Source organism: Thermobia domestica, chromosome 1 (genome assembly GCF_964235325.1).
Source record: "Thermobia domestica chromosome 1, izTheDome1.hap1.1, whole genome shotgun sequence".
Lineage (NCBI taxonomy): Eukaryota > Metazoa > Arthropoda > Insecta > Zygentoma > Lepismatidae > Thermobia > Thermobia domestica.
In genome coordinates, this window is record NC_137454.1 from 192,232 (window position 1) to 210,886 (window position 18,655).

The 18,655-nt window shown below is 37.9% G+C and overlaps 2 long non-coding RNA genes across 4 annotated transcripts in view; one reads left to right on the forward strand and one right to left on the reverse strand.

Annotated features, from left to right (window-relative positions):
• The window catches only part of LOC145682962 (uncharacterized), a 49,233-nt gene that overhangs the window by 21,266 nt on the left and 9,312 nt on the right, over positions 1–18,655 (reverse strand). The gene's annotated exons all lie outside the window — the stretch shown is intronic.
• The window catches only part of LOC145682975 (uncharacterized), a 36,790-nt gene continuing 30,488 nt past the window's right edge, over positions 12,354–18,655 (forward strand). Inside the window, exon 1 of the long non-coding RNA XR_014130963.1 lies at positions 12,354–12,488. This is a non-coding gene — a long non-coding RNA (uncharacterized LOC145682975). The remainder of the gene's footprint in view (positions 12,489–18,655) is intronic.

Sequence of the window (18,655 nt, forward strand, 5' to 3'; positions counted from 1 at the left end):
ATTTAATGTGTTCTATATGTATGCTACGTGTCGAGAAACGGATAACTTCAACCAATCAGAACCGTGTGTTTAGCTCCTATGGCTAGGGTCGAGCGTGATTAAATTATATACGTACGCAATCTATAAAATATTAAACAATGATTCATGCAATTCTGTGGAACAAAACGAGCTATGTGGGGCTTCTAACCCCCTTTGCTCGCTGACACTCGCTCAGATATGTTTCGTAACGTAAGTAAATCACTTTTTATGCATTATATATTACATTCGAGGGTAAATAAGTATTATTTTCGGCCGCGAGGACCGACAGCAGTTGGCATTTAATGTGTTCTATATGTATGCTACGTGTCGAGAAACGGATAACTTCAACCAATCAGAACCGTGTGTTTAGCTCCTATGGCTAGGGTCGAGCGTGATTAAATTATATACGTACGCAATCTATAAAATATTAAACAATGATTCATGCAATTCTGTGGAACAAAACGAGCTATGTGGGGCTTCTAACCCCCTTTGCTCGCTGACACTCGCTCAGATATGTTTCGTAACGTAAGTAAATCACTTTTTATGCATTATATATTACATTCGAGGGTAAATAAGTATTATTTTCGGCCGCGAGGACCGACAGCAGTTGGCATTTAATGTGTTCTATATGTATGCTACGTGTCGAGAAACGGATAACTTCAACCAATCAGAACCGTGTGTTTAGCTCCTATGGCTAGGGTCGAGCGTGATTAAATTATATACGTACGCAATCTATAAAATATTAAACAATGATTCATGCAATTCTGTGGAACAAAACGAGCTATGTGGGGCTTCTAACCCCCTTTGCTCGCTGACACTCGCTCAGATATGTTTCGTAACGTAAGTAAATCACTTTTTATGCATTATATATTACATTCGAGGGTAAATAAGTATTATTTTCGGCCGCGAGGACCGACAGCAGTTGGCATTTAATGTGTTCTATATGTATGCTACGTGTCGAGAAACGGATAACTTCAACCAATCAGAACCGTGTGTTTAGCTCCTATGGCTAGGGTCGAGCGTGATTAAATTATATACGTACGCAATCTATAAAATATTAAACAATGATTCATGCAATTCTGTGGAACAAAACGAGCTATGTGGGGCTTCTAACCCCCTTTGCTCGCTGACACTCGCTCAGATATGTTTCGTAACGTAAGTAAATCACTTTTTATGCATTATATATTACATTCGAGGGTAAATAAGTATTATTTTCGGCCGCGAGGACCGACAGCAGTTGGCATTTAATGTGTTCTATATGTATGCTACGTGTCGAGAAACGGATAACTTCAACCAATCAGAACCGTGTGTTTAGCTCCTATGGCTAGGGTCGAGCGTGATTAAATTATATACGTACGCAATCTATAAAATATTAAACAATGATTCATGCAATTCTGTGGAACAAAACGAGCTATGTGGGGCTTCTAACCCCCTTTGCTCGCTGACACTCGCTCAGATATGTTTCGTAACGTAAGTAAATCACTTTTTATGCATTATATATTACATTCGAGGGTAAATAAGTATTATTTTCGGCCGCGAGGACCGACAGCAGTTGGCATTTAATGTGTTCTATATGTATGCTACGTGTCGAGAAACGGATAACTTCAACCAATCAGAACCGTGTGTTTAGCTCCTATGGCTAGGGTCGAGCGTGATTAAATTATATACACGTAACGCAATCTATAAAATATTAAACGATGATTCATGCAATTCTGTGGAACGAAACGAGCCATATGGGGCTTCTAACCCCCTTCTCTCGCTGACACTCGCTCAGCTATGTTTCATAACGTAAGTAAATCACTTTTTATGCATTATATATTACATTCAAGGGTAAATAAGTATTATTTTCGGCCGCGAGGACCGACAGCAGTTGGCGTTTAATTTGTCCTATATGTATGCTACGTGTCGAGAAACGGATAACTTCAACCAATCAGAACCGTGTGTTTAGCTCCTATGGCTAGGGTCGAGCGTGATTAAATTATATACGTACGCAATCTATAAAATATTAAACAATGATTCATGCAATTCTGTGGAACAAAACGAGCTATGTGGGGCTTCTAACCCCCTTTGCTCGCTGACACTCGCTCAGCTATGTTTCATAACGTAAGTAAATCACTTTTTATGCATTATATATTACATTCGAGGGTAAATAAGTATTATTTTCGGCCGCGAGGACCGACAGCAGTTGGCGTTTAATGTGTTCTATATGTATGCTACGTGTCGAGAAACGGATAACTTCAACCAATCAGAACCGTGTGTTTAGCTCCTATGGCTAGGGTCGAGCGTGATTAAATTATATACGTAACGCAATCTATAAAATATTAAACGATGATTCATGCAATTCTGTGGAACGAAACGAGCTATGTGGGGCTTCTAACCCCCTTCTCTCGCTGACACTCGCTCAGCTATGTTTCATAACGTAAGTAAATCACTTTTTATGCATTATATATTACATTCAAGGGTAAATAAGTATTATTTTCGGCCGCGAGGACCGACAGCAGTTGGCGTTTAATTTGTCCTATATGTATGCTACGTGTCGAGAAACGGATAACTTCAACCAATCAGAACCGTGTGTTTAGCTCCTATGGCTAGGGTCGAGCGTGATTAAATTATATACGTACGCAATCTATAAAATATTAAACAATGATTCATGCAATTCTGTGGAACAAAACGAGCTATGTGGGGCTTCTAACCCCCTTTGCTCGCTGACACTCGCTCAGATATGTTTCGTAACGTAAGTAAATCACTTTTTATGCATTATATATTACATTCGAGGGTAAATAAGTATTATTTTCGGCCGCGAGGACCGACAGCAGTTGGCGTTTAATGTGTTCTATATGTATGCTACGTGTCGAGAAACGGATAACTTCAACCAATCAGAACCGTGTGTTTAGCTCCTATGGCTAGGGTCGAGCGTGATTAAATTATATACGTAAAGCAATCTATAAAATATTAAACAATGATTCATGCAATTCTGTGGAACAAAACGAGCTATGTGGGGCTTCTAACCCCCTTTGCTCGCTGACACTCGCTCAGATATGTTTCGTAACGTAAGTAAATCACTTTTTATGCATTATATATTACATTCGAGGGTAAATAAGTATTATTTTCGGCCGCGAGGACCGACAGCAGTTGGCGTTTAATGTGTTCTATATGTATGCTACGTGTCGAGAAACGGATAACTTCAACCAATCAGAACCGTGTGTTTAGCTCCTATGGCTAGGGTCGAGCGTGATTAAATTATATACGTACGCAATCTATAAAATATTAAACAATGATTCATGCAATTCTGTGGAACAAAACGAGCTATGTGGGGCTTCTAACCCCCTTTGCTCGCTGACACTCGCTCAGATATGTTTCGTAACGTAAGTAAATCACTTTTTATGCATTATATATTACATTCGAGGGTAAATAAGTATTATTTTCGGCCGCGAGGACCGACAGCAGTTGGCGTTTAATGTGTTCTATATGTATGCTACGTGTCGAGAAACGGATAACTTCAACCAATCAGAACCGTGTGTTTAGCTCCTATGGCTAGGGTCGAGCGTGATTAAATTATATACGTAAAGCAATCTATAAAATATTAAACGATGATTCATGCAATTCTGTGGAACAAAACGAGCTATGTGGGGCTTCTAACCCCCTTTGCTCGCTGACACTCGCTCAGATATGTTTCGTAACGTAAGTAAATCACTTTTTATGCATTATATATTACATTCGAGGGTAAATAAGTATTATTTTCGGCCGCGAGGACCGACAGCAGTTGGCGTTTAATGTGTTCTATATGTATGCTACGTGTCGAGAAACGGATAACTTCAACCAATCAGAACCGTGTGTTTAGCTCCTATGGCTAGGGTCGAGCGTGATTAAATTATATACACGTAACGCAATCTATAAAATATTAAACAATGATTCATGCAATTCTGTGGAACAAAACGAGCTATGTGGGGCTTCTAACCCCCTTTGCTCGCTGACACTCGCTCAGATATGTTTCGTAACGTAAGTAAATCACTTTTTATGCATTATATATTACATTCGAGGGTAAATAAGTATTATTTTCGGCCGCGAGGACCGACAGCAGTTGGCGTTTAATGTGTTCTATATGTATGCTACGTGTCGAGAAACGGATAACTTCAACCAATCAGAACCGTGTGTTTAGCTCCTATGGCTAGGGTCGAGCGTGATTAAATTATATACACGTAACGCAATCTATAAAATATTAAACGATGATTCATGAAATTCTGTGGAACGAAACGAGCCATATGGGGCTTCTAACCCCCTTCTCTCGCTGACACTCGCTCAGCTATGTTTCATAACGTAAGTAAATCACTTTTTATGCATTATATATTACATTCAAGGGTAAATAAGTATTATTTTCGGCCGCGAGGACCGACAGCAGTTGGCGTTTAATTTGTCCTATATGTATGCTACGTGTCGAGAAACGGATAACTTCAACCAATCAGAACCGTGTGTTTAGCTCCTATGGCTAGGGTCGAGCGTGATTAAATTATATACACGTAACGCAATCTATAAAATATTAAACGATGATTCATGAAATTCTCACAAGATGGCTGTTAAATGGCTAATACACATCTAAAGTAAACGGCGTCCCCTTCGGATTTGTTTGAAGTTTTCTGTTTTGCGTACTCATGTGACACCTAACATAAGTTATAAAGAACCTGGGTTCGAAACTAGGATCAGAGCTTGACAACTGCAGAGACCATTATGCAAGGTCAATCCTTACATAGGGCCTATATGTCGTTCCCCACCACACACTATCTTGCCTAACAAGAGTTGAGTTCCGTTCGATACATATTGAGATGGCTTCAGGCAATGAAAGGGGTAAGGCGTGAAAATTTCTAGACATTGGTAAGTACAGCAGATGGTGTAATCTGAACCTTGCTCCGTCCGTCTTCACTCCTCAGGTCTTCTCAGGTAGCCATTTTTACAGAGGTTGAATGAATCCTGAGCTGCATAAAACGAAAAAGCCATCTCTTTCGTCTACACCGGTGTCACGGTGAAAACCTGCATCGTGAAAAACGTACCGGGGGATACAATATTACCGGAGATTTCTTACCCCCCGATAAGATTTCACCGGGGCTCACCTGGTTGCTAGATAGATGCCTCGCCAACTATGCCACCGAGAGTGTAGATGTAGAGGAACTTCTTATTTTGTAGTGGGAATACAATTCTTTCATTACCAACATACAACTACTAATTTTGAACCTTTCTTCTTCAGGTTAATTATCTTTGATTACAGTTGGAAAGGGTCACAAATAAAAATAATGCTTTATTTAAGAATCTAAGTAATTTCTCTCAACTCCTTATAGAACTCTTTTCTGGTAATACTTAACGCAGGAGCGGAACCAGGGGGGAGGCGATCGGGGCAATTACCCCTCCCCTCAGAAGAGGAAACTTTCTTATTTTATATATAAATAAAACGCACCCGAGTTTGGAGCTCTTAAAAGTAGCTCAAAGTAGCAGTATTAGAACCCACTGCCCCCCCCCAGGATCCGCCCCTGACTTGACGCTGATTGGTTCTTAAAAGTGCTGAAATGGAAATACGTAGAAGAAAAGTGAAGCAAGACCTTGGACAAAACTTGGATTCAATTGTTCTCTAAATAAAAATGAAATTTCTTTTCTGGTTCCATTTTCATCCAATTGTCTTGACTAAGTTTTAAAATATTGTTCAAGCTTTCTCTAACCATGCACAGGAAAAAAAGAAATCGGAAAGATGCGCCTGAAATATTTTAAAACACAACTTTGTAGAATTTAGGACAATAATGTAGCACATGTGACAACATGGGCAAAAAGGCAAGACAACTAGCGCCCCCTTCAAACCAGGTGAGTTACTGGATAAATGAGGCTCTGTTGAAATATCAGAAGAATTGAAATGTAGCTCTTCTTTGAATCAGAATCGAATCAGCAATAAAAACAGGCATGTTTTGTAATTTAAATATCGGAATTTTACCGTCTTGTAAACATAAAAGAAAGACGACTTAATTCTAGAAGTGGCTTATTAAAATTTTAGACGTGTGGTCATGACATGAATCCTCCATTTTACATGCTTTAACTTATTCTCCAAACGTATCCTCAAATCCTGCAACCTTGTTTTAACTCATTTCTCTACGTCATACTGTGATGAATTTGATGTCCCTGTACAAAACCATGAAGAATAGAACTTCCCATTAGGGACTGGAATGCCTTTGGAATGAACAAGCTTTGTATGGTGATAATATAAAAAGGTCAAATTGTGTAATCGAGCATTCTTGCTTTAATGTAGCCTAATATGCAAAAGCGAATTAAGTAATGCAGGAGCCTAAGAATGTTTAGAAATGATTTCACCGGGAAAGGCCTTCCATCTCTTTGATCTCCTAAAATTTCAATATTCTCTTTTCTTAAAAGCATTTAGAAATAATTTTAATTAATATTTAATTTAATTCTCTCTATTAATAATTTGAAGAGTTGAAAGAGTGAACCATTTCAAATGACACTAATGCGGTCTTGATTCTGTGTTATCTCATATGTCGTCGTGCAAGAGACATAGGGGCGTAACTGAAAATTCGGCCATTTTGAGATAAGACTACCAAACCACTAATTTGTATGCGCTCTTTGCAATAGACATACTGGCGTATCTGTATTTCATACGGTTTAAAAGTTAGTGTGATAAATATAAACATCGTAACTAACATTAGGCCTAAATCGCAAGAGACATACAGATGTATCTATACTTACGTTTGAATGTCTCTTTTATTCAGCTGTTAGAGGCAGAGACATAGTGGCGTATCTGCACTCGCCCATATGTTTCTTAACTCTTAACTCGTTCAGTTTATTAGAGGGCAGAGAAATAGTAGCGTATCTGTTATTTTGTATATTAATCACGGAAGCTCATTAACTAATATTGTTCAATCTATCTACATTTTTAATTTCTAATAATTCTAGTGTTGTTAAACATTAACGTTGATTAGCCATTCTATGAATTGCAAGGCGATTTTTCATGTGGAGAGGTTGGCAATAAGAACAGAAACAGCTGTCTGCATTAGTATTGTTGTGGAAACATAAATTTTGCCGGTGTGTACTTGTACTGTGGTGTTAGTGTGCAAGTTTATGTTTGGACTTAAACGTTCTTTTTTATTTTTATTACAGTTAATAATTTAGAAGAGAACAATACTCATTGGTATGATCTAGTGTAAGTTCCTGTTCATAAAAAAATACTACAAGAAAATGGATTGTGAAAGTGATGAACACGTTCCTTTAGCTTCCTTGCAGAGTAGACCTAACAACAATAATGTTAATAATAAAGATGTGGAGTTGGACTTAATGGGTGCCAATCTAGACTTGGATCCAGATTATGTTCCAGCATGCGACGTTGAGACTGGTAGGAAAACAGTTTACTCGATTTGTGATAGCTGCGGCTATGTCTTGTGTGAAGATCATTTTACCGTGGGTTCTTGCGATAATGGACATTCCATAAACAATGCATCGTGTACACAACTTTTTAACTGTAATGATAATTATCAGCCTAAACCTACAAATTCTAGGGTTGATCAATGTGCCACTTGTGAAATTGGTGACTGCAAAGAAGAAACGTTTGCAGCATGTACACTATCTTTTCGTTTCCTTTGTTTTAATCATCTTGATAAGAGTCTGTGTATTGATGACCATCAGCTGAAAGGGAAAGGTACAGAAACTCCCAAAACAGTTAGGCCTAAGAAAAAACCATTGGCATACCCTACAGTTAATTTGGATTCAGAATCGTTTGAAGTAGATGGAAGCTCAAAAGAAGGTGCCACTGTAGATCTTGCTCTAGATCAACTTAAAAATAGGAAAAACAAAAAGATGGTAAAAGAGCAAAGGAATAGAGGAGAACAATATGTAAGTGTAACGACAAAAAAAGTGTTGCAGCTAGAAATGTACTTAGAGAAAGGTGTAATGGCAAAGTATGTAAAAGATTTGCGCATAAGTGTTCAGAAATTTCTGATGAAGGAAGACAACAAATACTGATTGATTTCTACAGAATTGGAAGCCTCCAACTGCAGAGGGAATACATTGGAAGGTATGTAAAGAAAAGAAAAAAAAAAGATACCCACCAAGAGAAAAACAAGTGAAAAAGAACAGTCTCGAAGATCATATACTTTTGTAGATTGTTTGCCTAAACAAGGGAGTGAAATTTATGTATGCAAAAAGTTTTTTATAAACACACAAGAAAAGATGGTTAGGACTTCACTATCAAAAGTAAAAGAATCCGAGGTTTTGGAAGGAGAAAAAAAGAGGAGGTCACCCGAAAGTTTTACAAGACCAGGACAAAACAGTTTGGGATGCAATTATTAACCACATTAGCTGTTTCCCACAGGGCCTCAACTTCAAAGGAATATTTGCATTCTGACCTGAGTTTATACAAAATGGTCGATATGTTTAACAGGGAAAATGAAACAAACAATATCAAGACTAGTTACTACACCTATTCAAATGTTTTCAGGGAAATGAACCTTGGGTTTCATCACCCAAAGAAAGACCAATGTGGGCTATGTAGTGCCTACACAAGTGGCGACCCCAATACAAAAGCCGAGCTGGAACAACGCTACCAAGCCCATATTGCTGAAAAACACGCTGTGAGGGCCTACAAACAACACGTAAAGGATCATCTGGTAGACCAGTTCTGTGTATGTGCCAGTTTCGATTTACAGCAAATAATACTGCTCCCTATAGCTGCAGACAGTAAGCTCTTCTACCATAGAAGACTTACAAATTTCATCATGACTGTTTATAACATCGCCAACAAAGATTGTTCTTGTTACGTTTGCCATGAAGGCTTAGGATCATGTGAGATCGCGTCATGTCTGTATGACTACTTAATTGATCTTGATAAGAAGAATGTTAAAGAGGTATTTTTGTTCTCTGACGGATGCAGTGGTCAGAACAAAAACACTGCCATTGCTACAATGCTACTTCATGTTGTAAGCACTTCAGAAAGTATCAGATTTATACGAGCCATACCATGGCCAAAATGAAGGTGATTCTGAGCATAGTTCAGCGTTAGGTACTGCTGGTAATGTCAGTGTACCTTCTGAACTAAAATCTATTGTACGTCTCGCACGCAGAAGACAACCATATGACGTACGCAGTATGGAAACTTCAGATTTTTTGGATTTCATGGGCCTAGCCAAAAAAGCTAAGGATTCTTTCTGTACGTAAAGACGATGGAGGAGGAAATGTGAAGTGGCCTAGTATGATCGAGTACATGGTTTTGAAGGAAGATCCTTCTAAACTTTTTTCAAAACAAGCCATGTGGTTAGTTTGTACAGCAGTGTGACATTGCCCAGAAGTGACATTGATCCCAGTTCAAAGCCAAGGAGACTCTACAAGGACAACGAACCGAAATTGAAAAAAAAGACAAATATATTGATTTGATGGCGCTCTGCAGTGGTCCAACACCCATCGTTCGGGGCGAAGACAACGTGCTCTTTTACAAAAACTTGCGCCATGATTAATTTCAATGGTAAACTGATTGTCTTCAACCAGCATAATGAAGAAGGACATTTTTCCTTGCCAGAGTTTGTTAGGCCTATTGTGTTTTGTTCCTACAGTCATCTTTTTCATATGTTTTGTCCTTAGGTCTAACTGTTTCTTTTTCTTTACATGGTAAATTGAAGATGTTTGTTTAGTAATTAATTGGCCAGTTTAATTTCTTGTTTTTTTTTTTTTTTTTTTTAATATTCACATAGTAAAATTTTCAGATAAGAATCTTAATTTCCATTTTATCTTCAGATTTTCCTGTATATTTTATTTAATAGGCTAAGTTTCAGGCCTACGTTGATTTTCACATGGTATCTAGTTAACAGGCTTGGGCCCACATTAATTTTTACGTTGTATAATCCTCTTTTATGTTTTTCATGGTTTGTACTTAATAAATTTAATGTAACAAGCTAAAATCTTTTTCTGTCTTTTCCTTTGTCATTATGATGTCACTTCCGTTCACTTTTTTATCCCTCAAATTTTTCACTGAACCCCCCCCCCTTAGCAAAGACATCACCACCATGTCAAAACAGTTATTTTAGAGACTTAGAACAGTTTATAACTTGAAAATTATTGGGCGTAACTGACGTTTTCAATTTTTTTGTTTGATACATACAGGCGTATCTGCTTTCACATGCCATTTTGAGCGGATGTTATAAACAAACAAAAAAAATTAACACGCGTACTTTGATGTACATATCTTAAGGTATTATGTGCTACGATTTTGTTTACTTAGGCCGCTTATATCTAGATTTACAACATCAAACATAGGTACATGTTTCTTAAATCTGCTCTCCTGAAAAGTTGTCAGTATACAGTTACGCCCCTATGTCTCTTGCACGACGATGTATGAGCTGTGAGAGTCCAATATACAGGCTGACAGTGAGCAAAATACAGTTCCTGATTTGAAAAGTCATAACTTTAATACCAAAAGCACTACTCTCCTCAAACTTTCGCAATAGTTGCTACATAAACTCAAAACGTTTTTGGTGTGTTCATTGAAATTACGAACACGCGATGTGCGCGGCATCTGTTACGTGTGAACCATAGAAACGATAATCCAGGTCTAGCCAAATCTTACGAAGCGTAACCGATGTAATGGAGTTTATAATTGCAGTAATGCATTCCTGAAGATCTGGTAAACCTACGAAAGCATTCAGAACCCTGAGTGATCGTCAGGAACGCATTAGTATAGCTATAAACTCTACATCTATAATACATCGGTGACGCTTCACTAGATTTGGCTGGAGCTGAATTATCGTCTCGGTGGTTCCCGCGTAACAGATGGTAGATGGCGCTTTTGAGTTTGTGTAACTACTGCGGAAGTTTGAGCAGAATAGTGGTTTTGGTATTCAAGTTACACACTTTTGAAATTAGGGATTGTTTTTATGCTCACCCTGTGTACTGTATAAGAGACACAATTCTTTCTTCGGTTTATTATTAGAAGATTTTGAAATATGAAATGCTCGAAACAAAAAAAAAAAAAAATAAAAATAAAAAAATAAAAGAAAGAAAAAGAAAAGAGACGAAGAAAGGGCTGAATTTAGAAAATACAAAATGCTTTACGAACTCCCTCTAACTAACTCTATGACCTATAGAACCCGAAGGTTTAATGTAGCGTTCCAAATGCTTTGTTATTTTATAAAACTTCTACTTTGAAAAGATAACATAAATAATATCCTTTTTTTAATCTTGAAAAATCTCTGATATACAGGTTTTGCATCCCTCCTCCACAACGTTCATCTGATTTTCGTACAACAAAAATCAATCACTAGGATACGTGATTTATTGAACTCATTTGATGTTGACCAAATCGAGCTTGCTGGTAGGCCTTCACGATCTTCGTACGCAGATGAAATAAAGTAGTGTGCATATCTTCAGTGTTCAATTATAATCCATTTTGGCTTGCAGTCAGAAAAAGACAATTGTTTTTTAGACGCGGCGCCCTTATGGGTCAAAGTAGAACAGAGAGAACTTGAAGAGGTCGATAATTTCAAGTATCTGAAAAGTATTTTGACGAGAGACGCTTACTGCACCAAAGAGATCAGGTCAAGAATTGCCATAACCAAAGAAATCAACAAAAAAAAGATCACTCTTAACTAGCAGGCTTAATATTGGACTATGGAAGTGCTATTTATAGAGTATTGAACTGTATGATTCAGAGACTGGACATTACGGAAGTTAGAGAAGAAATATTTAGATAGCTTTGAAATGTAATGTTGGAGGAAGATGGAGAAGATAAAATGGACAGAGGGAGTAATAAAGGAAAATGTTTTGAAACAGGTAGGAGAGAAGAGGAAGCTTTTAGCCGCATCCTTTGTAGGATGGCCAATTGGATTGGACACTTGCAAAGAAATTGTCTTCTTCACACAGCCATAGAAGGAAAGATGGAAGGAAAGCGAGGAATAGGAAGAAGAGCGCAATTGATCGATAACTTGAAAAATAGAAGAAAATATTGGGAGTAAAAAGAGGAAGCTGAACATAGAGAAACGTGGAAGAAACATATCAAAGTACTTAATAATATAATAATAAAATAATGATAATTTATAATAACAAGGAACAACAATTCATAGTTAATTACAAGATTAAGAAAATAAATGATGAGACAGTTGTTAAAAATCAATGAACAACTACCCTTTCCCAGAAAAAGGGAAGCTTACTAATCCTAACATAATACGTCCTTGTAGTAAAACGAAATAAAAGCCGAAGGCCGATTGTTATTTTGCCTTGAAATAAACGTGGAAGTGATCCATATTTCATCAACCGCATTGCTTCCTTGTGAATGCATTCAAAATCTCAATAACAGGATCACCGTGAAAGAGGTAAGTCTAATTGCATCATTTACATAACAGTGGTAATTCATTCCACAGATAGACACATATCTGAAGCACTGGCTGCAGTCTTCTACCACTTCTTGTTGAAACAGAGTTTTCAAGATTCACTTCTTAAAAGTGGTAAGTTCGCTGAACATCTCTTAATTTTGGTATGTGTTTAGGATTTAGGATTTAGATTTCTGGGCTTTCGGCATCTATGGCCATTTAGTCCGTTGCGTGTGAAGGATGATGTTCCTCGGCGAGCATACTATTCGGGAAAAGGGAAGGAAGGAAGCCGCCTGGGACCTATAAGTTAGATACCACCCCGGCATTTGCCTGGTGTGAATGAGGAAAATCCGGGAAAACCTCATTCAGGGTGGCTGGCCTGAAAAAGTTTTTCACACTTTTTCGACCGAGTGCCCACACTTTTGGTAGTGTTGCTTATTATAAAGTGTTCCCCTTAAAGAGTTACCGATTCACGTCTCTTTGCAAAAACCTGAATGTGTATCTAGCATGCAGAATTAACACGTTGGCTACCAACGTCCGATATATGGGGCACAGCGGATTTTAAGAGGGACCGATTCATAGACATAAACCGCCACTATAGACCGGTCATAAGAAAATTACCTTACCCACAGACCATCTGCTAGAACGAGCCCGAGCGTCTCACATATGGGACGCTGGTCCTTGGTGAAAATCAATGCGTCCCAAATATATTTTTTGTGTCGGTAGCGTTCTGATCTTCTTTGATCAATTTATTTTTTTTATTTAAAGAAAAAATAATAAAATTCATATCTACAGTGCGGGAATACGATATTTCTAAGAGAGATCTCTGGTCATTGTGTGTTATTGTTTGTAACAATTATAGGCGTAACGAGAGGGGGCTAGGTCGATCATAGAACTCTTTTGGTCCTGTATACTACCGCTGGATCACAGATAAGTTCCTTTTAATTCTCACAAGTAAGGAATCATACTTTCCAGCAAAATATCCTACTTATAGCGATGGTAACAAGACAATTCCGGAGATTTATTTATATTTACTATTTTTACCTGATTTGTTTGATTTTCTATACATATCATCTGTGTTTGTTCGCTATTTAATCTCTCTCTAATATACAAGGTCGGTGAACAAATACATGCACATTTTTAATGAAGGAAAACTCCATATTGCATGTTAGTATTCATAACTCACAAGTTTAATTAATTTTACAATAAAGCATAATTCAGGTTTCCTGGAGGTGCTCAACGTGGTTCTAAACTTTTCTAAAAACCGTAGCCCAAGAAACGCGAATTGTAGATGTACGAGCTCTTCAGGACTCTCCCGGATCCATATATACAGGATGGACCTTTTATCTTATTTCCTTGTAAGTTTTAAACTAATACATACAAACCTCTAAAAACTTCGAACTACGAAAATATCGACAGGAAAACATTGTTTGATATTCTCTGCAGTACCACCAGGTTAACAACGTTGTCAGCTGTATGTTGTATTCCTACTGTTATAATGAATAGCTTGAAGACTAAAGTACGGCAAAGTACGATGAAAAAATAAGAAAATATGAAAATTCGAAGTCCAAAATATGAAAATTCAATTATATTTGGTCTAGGAATTAATTCTTGCGGGTGGACAAGAGATGGCGCAACGAACGGAGCGTCCCACAGTTCCGTGTATCCACACATGTGTTGCAAACCCCTGTCATCGCGTATCGTTCGTAGTATAGGGCAGTGGATTAAAGCGTCAACAACACCAGTTTGTAGTTAAGTGAACATGGCGCAATTTGTGCCTGATAAAGTGTTTTTGCGGGGTGTCCTGCTGCATTACTTTAACATGCAAAAAAGTGCGACTGAAAGTCATCGTATTTTGGTGGAAGTGTATGGTGACCATGCTCTAGCTGAGCGAACGTGTCAGAAGTGATTTGCACGGTTTAGAAGTGGTGATTTCGGCTTGGCAGACCAAGAGCGAGCTGGACAGCCAAAAAATTTCAAGACGAAGAATTGACAGCATTGCTCGAGCAGGATTCGTGTCAAACACAGGAACAACTTGCAGCAGCATTAGGCGTTGATCAAACAACAGTCTCCAAACGCTTGAAACCCATGGGAATGATTCAAAAGATGTCACATTGGGTTCCACATGAATTGAAAGACAGAGACGTTGAAAGACGAAAAACCATTTGCGAATTGCTGCATCAACGACAGAGCACAAAGGGGTTTCTGCATCGAATTATTACGGGTGATGAGAAGTGGATCCATTACGAGAACCCTAAACGAAAAAAGGCCTGGGTGAAACCAGGTGAACCAGGTCCATTACAACCAAAACGAGATATTCACTGTGCAAAGGTTATGCTGTGCATATGGTGGGATATGAAAGGTGTGGTGTACTATGAGCTGCTGCAACCGGGTGAAACTATGAATGGAGAACGTTATCGACGACAATTTATGCGTTTGAAGCAAGCTCTGGCCAGAACACGACCAGAATGGGAGAACAGACATGATATACTTATTGTTCAACATGATAACGCTCGCCCACATGTCGCAAAACTGGTCAAAACCTATTTAGAAAATGTCGGATGGGAAGTTTTACCCCACCCGCCGTATTCACCAGACGTTGCTCCTTCGGACTACTACTTGTTCGATTGCATGAACAACGATTTGATTGGACAGCGGTTTACTTCTTCAGAAGATATCGAAACATGGGTCTCTGACTGGATCGCTTCCAAGGATGAGGACTTCTTTCGCCACGGAATCCGTACATTGCCTGACAGATGGGCGAAAGTGGTGGCTAGCGATGGACAATATTTTTTTTAAGGTATTTATGTATTTTGTGTTTGTACTACAGCTTCAATGTGTGCGTACCAACCGCACGAATTAATTCCTAGACCAAATATATTTCCATATATCACTTTCTATTTATATTATTCATTAATCTTTTTGAAATATATTAGGCGTAGATTACACCATTATTTGAATAATAAATGCATAAGATTAAGAATTGACTTTTTTAAAACGATATATTAGCATACAATAAGAATAAAAGAAAGGAAAACAAATTTGGGAATGTTCAACTGACACCATCTCGGACCTCTACTGGGAAAAAGGGGCTTGTTCATAAGTGTCAAGTGGGCAACTAACACGTGTTCGTGGGTGTACGTGGTACCTCAGCAATTAAAATTGAAGTAATCAGGTTTCTCCAGAAATGAATTGACCATGCGTTCTCTCAATGATCGGCTAACACGTGCCACTGGGCTCAAGAGTAAGGATTTCCAAAATTGGGTTCGACTTCCCGAGGGCGTGGTCATATTGTAAGATTTGGTACTATGAATGATGTCTTCCCACTTGCGACAGTCCTATTAGCGACAGGAACTGTTAACTGTCCTATGAGCGACCGATTCGATCTGTTAACTGCCCTATGAGTCACCGATTCGTTCATACTAAGATAATGGAAGAAGATAAGATTCTCTCTTCTTTAACTTGTTTCATGCTAATGTGATTTAGAACCTAACAAAATGTACTATGGAAAATTTCGCTCTACATGAATTTAATACGTGAGAATGCTCTCATTACATTAACAATCTTTTATACGTTTTTCCTAATATTATATTTTTGAATTAATTTATATGAATACAGCTCCGCCTTTGTCTATGATTCTAATATAATTAAAAATTTCATGTTAAAATTATACGGAGCATAAGTTTAGATTGAATATGTTTATGGCATAAGAAAGAAATCAGAAAGAGGTAGGGGCACCCGAAGAAAATATTCTAGGGAAGGGCATCTCCATGGTTGCTGTATCACGTCTGGTATATCTAATATTTAATATATGTGGTTTACTATATTACGTGTACATTTTTGTGAGCCAGGGGGGCAACCCCTGCCTTCCCATCGGGCGCTCATGGAAAGAGGGTGTTCACCACTTGAGGATATCAAAGAAATCTAAAAACACGGTGTATTCGAAGAAATTATTACACAAGTTACAAATCTCTCGCAGGACTTAACAGTTCATCTAGTCATAAGGTACTATTTCAGATTGCTACACGACAAGCTTTTATGTATAAGTCAAAACAATTGGAGGAAGGCAAATTAAACAATTAGTTTACGTTTTAGTAGCTTACAATAGGGAAGAAGGTAGTTTAAAGAGTTTGTTTACCTTTTGGATTGCTTAGAGTGAACTGTATTGTAATTGGTGGGATTGGTTGAGAATAGCCAATCAGATGTAAGAGGTCTCAAAAGCTGTCTTTTGCCATTGACATTTTTTTTCGTTCATTTTATTCACTTCGAAACTGTTACACGTTTAAGTTTTAAAAAATAAAATATATTACTGGGCTTAGTGAGTAATTAGATTTGAATCAAATTAAGCACAGAAAACAAAGCTTTTGAAGAAAGGGGATATTACAACTGGATTTTCAATAATTACATAGGAATATAAATTTCATGGAAATATCCCTGTTGTTTCGTTAATATGTTTTGTCAAATCTAACTCAAAATTAAAATAAGTTTTATTTGCACTCACAGTAGAGGAAAAATATATTTTGCGAACAGTATCACTGGCACGTACATATTTCATACCAAGATTGTTCGGACGCTAATAACGCCAGAGGCAAACATACTTTACGAGGTGGAATCATACCATCTTCCATCATCTCAATGTAAATGAACCGGTCGCTCATAGGACAGATAACAGTTCGTGTCGCAAATAGGACTGTCGCTTCTGAGACTAATTCCTATGAATGAGGTGCTTCGGCACCAAAAAAGTATTGTGAGTTTTCGTTAGATTAATACTTGCTAAGGGAGTTTCCTCCACAAGCAGATGTAAGTGCGATATATATATATATATATATATATATATATATATATATATATATATATATATATATATATATATGTGTGTGTGTGTGTGTGTGTGTGTGTGTGTGTGTGTGTGTGTGTGTGTGTGTGTGTGTATATCGATTCGTTGAGTTAATGGGCGCTTCCCTTTAGCCTTCTTCAGCACGATTTTATGTGCGAAGCAGGTACCTTTTGAACGAACAATCACCGCACACTTATCGATATTCAGGTATGTCTGTCAGTATAACACCTGAAAGAGCGGGACTGCCCATCCACCACGAACAAACGTGGTACACCATTTCGGTTCCTCAATTTTGCATTAGCGTCAGACAGCTCTGTCCCACATGAGATGCAATTTGAGTAATTTTAATTGGATTGGAGTTTAGTATCCATTTCAACATCAAGGTTACATCAGACTTTAGTTTAAAGTGTGAACTGAACCACATGAGCTCCCGCCGAGAAACGAATCCGTAAGCTAATTATATAGCCATAAGGGAGTTTTATTTTTTAAAAAGTTCAGTGTGTTGGAGGTACTGTACACTAGTAAATCCTAGGATAACATAGTTTTTCTTTCTCATAAAAGTAAGGTAAGACAAATATAAAGAGAGAGGTTCTTTCCACTCCTAAAAAGGAGAATCGTACGAGTCATTGCTCCCGTTAATGCAGCTGTACCTCAGCCGTAACCTGAGGTAGGCAAGGTTAAGGTTCTAGCCCGTTCCTGTTTCCAAGATCATAGATTGAACTTCGGTGGATTGTAGCTATACCGGTACCTTCCAATGTTAACATGCCTCTTGGTTCTAAAAGGTGACGTGAGCTTACCTTAAAACATTGGAGATACTGGTAAACTCTTGCTTCAGTAGATATAACTCGCAGATAGATTTCTTGATCTGATAAGAAAGGAGCTTCCACTTCTATTGGAGGAAGAGAAGTGGACTAAACCTTGAAGGTAGTGATGTACTTGAGGGTATATGGGGTATACCCACCTAACATTTTCATAGTCCATACACATAGTGTATACTTAATTAAATTTGCCAGTGTGTAGGTATGTGGTGAAAATTGAACATATATATACTTTTCATGTTTGCTTTGTGACCCATGTTGATTTCCTGAAATTAAATTCTTATCAAAACGACTGGTTATAAATAAGAATTGACCAAATTAGTTTCTAAAAATTTTAATTTTACGCGTATAAAACTTTTAGATTTTGATTTTGACATTGTAGCCTGTGAGAATGCGTAGCCTCAACAATTTTCGGATAATCAAAAGGTTCATTTTCCGGACCTATCTTACAATCGTGAGGACTAAACCTCAAAGATTTTAATTCAATTCAATGGGACGACTCTAATCACTAGTGTGAGCTCCCTCGTGGCTAAGCGGTTTAGCTTACGCGCCTTTGGCATGGAAGACTCGAGTTCGATTCCCGGTGGGAGGTCATGTGGTTCGGATTCCACGTTAATCAATAGATCAACGTCTCATGCAGCCTCGCT